Source organism: Tamandua tetradactyla, chromosome 3 (assembly GCF_023851605.1).
Source record: "Tamandua tetradactyla isolate mTamTet1 chromosome 3, mTamTet1.pri, whole genome shotgun sequence".
NCBI classification, from domain to species: Eukaryota; Metazoa; Chordata; class Mammalia; order Pilosa; family Myrmecophagidae; genus Tamandua; species Tamandua tetradactyla.
This window is the reverse complement of record NC_135329.1, coordinates 64,956,570-64,962,047: the sequence shown is the minus strand read 5'-3', so window position 1 is coordinate 64,962,047 and position 5,478 is coordinate 64,956,570. Positions and strand designations below refer to the sequence as shown.

Sequence of the window (5,478 nt, the reverse complement as noted above, 5' to 3'; positions counted from 1 at the left end):
TGATTCTAACTATCACAGTGCCCAACTCTCAACCTGGTAACTAAGCTCATCCCCTAAACCGCATCTAAATAGGAAACAATAACAAACATTTTTTCACTTATCATTGCTCATCTATCCTTTGTACAACACACTCGTGTTTCCATATGAAAAATACATTGATTAAATCACAATACCACAAAAGCAAAACACCATTTTAGTAACAGAAATATAATACAAGCTCACAAATAGTGCAAGGCTCATATAGGACAATTACAGGCATAGTTTGTCCTGAGGCAACATCCTTCTCTGGCTCTGGACTTGTGAACTTACAGCAAGTTATCTGCTTCCAATATGCAAAGAAGGAACTGTCACAGGATGCACTATCTCACTGCTGTAGGGAGAAATTGGAAGGATAACAGGAGTCACTAGACCTAAACAATTCTGGAAACTTGCAGAGGAAACATCATTTGATTTCAGACTCCAACATTCATTGGTCTTCAGGGCTTTAGGAAGTGGAAGTCCACCCAAAGGTCCTATGCAGCAGCTGTGTTGATCCCAAGCACAGGGATGAGGAATGCAGGATTGGGGAACACTGGGGAGACCAGAATTTTCTGGGCACCATCCTCCTCATGCATCTGAGAGCCAAGGGAATCGCTGACATCTCTGGCACATGCTCAACCTGCTCAGAAACTGAGTAGCAGCCAGTTTCTCCCTAGGTCTCATAGAATATGCCCCACCCTCTCTGAAGCCTGTGGCAAAAGAACTCCCCTTGAACATGGAGATAGAAGCCCAACTCTTTGACTTTCGGTAAGCTCACTCCCTGCTTTCTGACTTCAGACTCTAGCTTCCATTTTTTCTGTCTTTTCAACTACTTCCAGGCAGTGTTCCCATTCCTAAGTTCTTGTAAAAAAAAAACAAAACAAAACTGTGCTCTTGCTATGTAGCAAAAGGGGTCAAAGCTATGTGATAATAGGAGCTTCCTCAAATCCTTTCTGGATAACTCTCCAATCCTGGGTTGCCCTCTAATGACAGACTTGTCAGTGTTTGGTTCAATCCTATGTGGTGCTTTATTCTCTGAGGTCTCACTCTCAGGAAACCCAGAAATTTTCACAACATGAATTTCTCATTTCTTTGTACTCAAAAGTTCAGTCCTCAGCTCATCCATTTCTTGTTGCATTCAAGATGTGTTAACTTAGACATATTTAAAAATGAGTGATCAAAACAGTCAATGTTCAGGTGAAGGAATCAGGGTAAGTGGTTTTGACCTGCCCCATGCACAGGTGAGATGTGTCAGGGCAGGGTCAGGACAACTAGTGTTTCTGCAGTGATGGTTGTGAGAGGTGAGGGAACACCCCTGTCCTTTCCGGCTCCCATGGGGTATTAGCAAAAAACTCTGACACCTTACTGAAATTCACACATGAAGTTACAGCTGAGGAATGAAATCAATACAATGGAGAATGTGGCATGAATCAACCTTCCCTCGACTGATAACCTTAATTGATAGGGGATATAACCATATTTCATATTATATATTCCATATATATTCACATAAATACATACACAAATATGTGTATGTATATATTGATGTGTATATGTATATCCTTGGGATTTGGGTCCCTATGACCATATTTCTGGAACCATTATGACCCTTGGTCTCATCTAACTCCCCATTCAACACTTTTCCTGCCTTAAAGTACAGGAACAAGGGTTTAGTGCCAGGACCCCAAGGAGAGGACTGTGTTCTCTGAGGCCTCAGCCTGCATCCTCGTCCCAGGTGCCCTAATAAAAGGACCTCTCCTCATCTGCTTTCATTTTACATGCAGAGTCACCTCCCAAATGCAAATTGCCTCTTGAGAAAACAGATGGTCACAAAGCCCACATTTAGTTAAATTCAGGTTCCTCCTCAGTCTGGATAATATATCCAGGCATCATGGACATCATCAAAATGAACATGGAACACTTAGGGTTCTTCTTCTTTCTGGTGGCAGCTCCCAGATGTGAGTGTCTCAGGGACTCAGATATGAAGGTAATGGGGTGATGGAAATGAGAACATGACTCACTGTGGTTCTCCTTGTTCCCAGGTGTCCTGTCCCAGGTGCAGTTGCAGGAGTCGGGACCTGGACTGGTGAAGCCATCGCAGACCCTGTCCCTCACCTGCACTGTTTCTGGATTCTCTTTGACTATGATGTGAGCTGGATTCGCCAGACTCCAGGAGAAGGGCTGGAGTGGGTTGGTCTCCTGGGTTATGATGGAAATACATACAAGAACCCAGCTCTTCAGTCCCGACTCAGCATCTCCAGGGACACCTCCAAGAATAAACATTATTTGAAGCTGAACAGCGTGAGCACCGAGGACGCGGGGACCTATTACTGTGTGAGACACGCGGGGAAGTCAGCCTGAGCCCAGACACAAACCCCTCCAGGAAAGAGGAGGCTGGGCTGCAGGAGGTGCTCGTGACCAGCAGAGGGCAGGCAGGGACCATAGTGGCTTTGCCTGGGTTTCCCTCTTTCTTCTTCACAATAAGTAACTCCCAGAACAGCTATTACATCTTTTATAAGCTGTGCTATAATTTATATAACATTCAATCTCAGAAAAGTTTTTCTATGTTACCAAATGCATTTTTATTGCATACATACATATATATGTAATACAATTTTCTGTAAATTTTGCTTATTGTCCAATCTTCAGAATGTGCCTGAAAATGTGAAATAAACTTGCATGCGCACACCCTGAGAAGTTGTTTGTTTTGATTTAAATCACATTTCTGAAGTTGTTCAGGCCGATAATCCCCCACCCACCACCACAGAGTGTAGCAAGCAGGCTTTACAGCAGTCAGGCATCTCCTCCTCCTTCTGGTTCAGCTGCCTTCTCTGTGGAAAATCCCCAAACCCCAACTCCTGACCTTCAGGAACGGGTGAAACTGCAGGCAGGTGAGATAACACACCTGGGATGGGGACCCTCCCCTAACAGCTTATCTGCTTATGCAACCCGCTTCGTGCCTTATTCTATCCAATCATTTTTCCTTTAATATTTCTGGTCACCATACTAAGCTTACCTTATTTTTAGCATGTAGTGCAGTCTATAAAAGTAAAGTTGCCTTTTATTAGGGACTCAGACTTTCAGAGACTACTTGGTTGAGCCCTATGTTCATAGAAAATAAAACCTGCTTCTTGAAACTTCGGAGCCCCAGTCTGGTTATTCTATTTCTACATAACATTCCAGAAGCTTAAAGCCTTGTCCTTTTTCCCACACAATAGTAGAGCCTCATGTCCTCCAGAGAATGAGGAGAATGGAGGAAAGCCTGGCTTTCACAAGGAGCATGTTTTATTACATATGTATATAAATATCTAATAAAATTTATATAAATTGTGGGAGTTGTCTCATTTCTGAATGTACCTGAAAATGTGAAAAAAATCTTGCATTTACCCTCCCCATGAAGTTGTTTCTTTCAGCTTAACTCACTTTTTTTGAAAATGTTCATCAAATAATCCCCCACCCACCATCTTATAGAGCCCCAGGACCTGAGAAGAAATGGAGAAGGTGGGAAAGCCTGGCTCTCCCAAGGAGCAGCGTCAAGTGAGTCCATTTCATCATCCCTCTCATGTGGCCTCAAAGACCAGGTCCCTGCACTTATATTCATATCCTTACATATCATAAGTCCTTATATAAAATTCCAACATTGCATCACACCGACATACATACAGGCTCATGACATGTATTATTTAATTTATAATCTAATAATACCAGGTTCAGAATTGATAATTAGCTTTCTAATCTAAAAATATCTGGTTCACAATTAATAAATACTTCTAATTTTTATGCCTATGACAATCAATAACTTGTAATGCATTCTTTTTACCTAAAATCATCAACTTATTTTCCATACATGCAATACTAAACTCTATGTAATGGGTTTCTTTGAAGCAGGAAAGGTAATCTGATAGAACTTGAAACACTGTTTATGGTCCCTACATGGCTACAGGCTTCTGAAGGCAGATCTTCCCTGAGGTCCTCACAGGGAGGGCAGGTCTACCCTGTGCTTTCTGGGCAGACACACTTGCCTCCAACTCCCTCCTCCCTGCATCTGTATCTGCGAAGCAGTTTTCCCATAACTGTGACTTGCATTTAAGGAATGAGAATTTCTGGTCTCTATTGGGCAGGCCCAAGCATACACACTGGACCCACTGTAAGGGCAGTGGGACACTTCCAGAACAAGATCTTCACCTGGGGCATAACTGGTTTCTTGCCAGTTGAACTCTGTGAATGCAAAATTCCTGGGCAGAGGCTGGGATATGAGCAGGATGGACAGTGATCATAACACCACCCATGGGCTCCATCCTTCCGCATGAGGCAATGCATGGCCTACCACATATTTTTGCATCATTCCTAGGGTAGTGTAATTTTTATCAGATTTTCCTCCCAAGATGCATTGGTTCTACAGTAGTGTCGTCAGCTGTTTATTTCAGAGAATTTCTGCAGGTTATGGACATTACTCCTCAGTGAAGAGAGGGGAGGTTTATGACAAATATTTCATGATGAACTCTGTTCCCAGTTGGGAGATTGACATGAAAATGGGACACGTCCTTTTAGTCCTGAAATCAGTCCATGACCAGGTCCTGCAGCTCCGAGACAGGAGCCCACTCCCATGTGTGTGTGATCTCCCTATTCTGTGCCCTGGACTGAGGAATAGGAGGAAGAAAGTTATATTTCCTTACTGGAGTTTCTTCTATTAATGGACCATGGTAACTTTATTGAGAAACTGGTATTGCTAAACTGTGAATATGTGTGTCATTTGTGTTTGCTTCTGTATGTGTCTGTGAGTATGTGCTATGTAACATTTAATGTCTATTTGCAGGTGTTCTGTCTGAATTAAGTCTGGTGGACTCTGAGGGCCTGGAAAGATAGAGCTCAGGGTCTCTGTGCCTCCCTGTGTACCATCAGGATGCACCTTTAATGCGTATTCCATATACTTGGTCACCAGACTCCAGGAATGAGGCCGGTCTCATGTACTGGGTGAGAACATGAAAGAATTAGGTGTGCACACACCAGGAAGACACAATTCACCAACTCCAGGGACAAAACCAAAGAAAACCCAAAAAACTGTTTCTGCAAATCAATAGTCTGGGAACTGAGGACACAACCATTTATTTATGCAAGAGGTATAGCGACAAGAAAGGAATGGTCATCCAAATATAAAACTCTTATGGGGTGACCAGAAGGACATATTCAGGACCCACTGATCATGAGGATCAGCTGTGGGAGCAGGTGCAGGAAGGTGGTGAAGGGCTGGTGTCCTGTACGCTTCCAGGGCTTCCTCTCCAGCTAACTGTTTCCTCAGGGAGCATCTTTAAACTTCCTTCCCTGTGCCTAAAAGTGATGTCATGAATGAGAAATTTTGGTGCAATAAGATGAAGTCCAATCATGTGCAAAAAAAGCCAGCTGCCACTCTAAATAACAAAAATGGCTCTTACAGTGACTCCCTCATTCAGGACACTGAAG

The 5,478-nt window shown here is 43.1% G+C and overlaps 1 pseudogene; it reads left to right on the top strand.

Moving 5' to 3' along the window:
- Positions 1-754: 754 nt before the first annotated feature.
- LOC143675594 (Ig heavy chain V region 1B43 pseudogene) lies at positions 755-2,379 on the top strand (annotated as a pseudogene).
- The last annotated feature ends 3,099 nt before the right edge of the window (positions 2,380-5,478 follow it).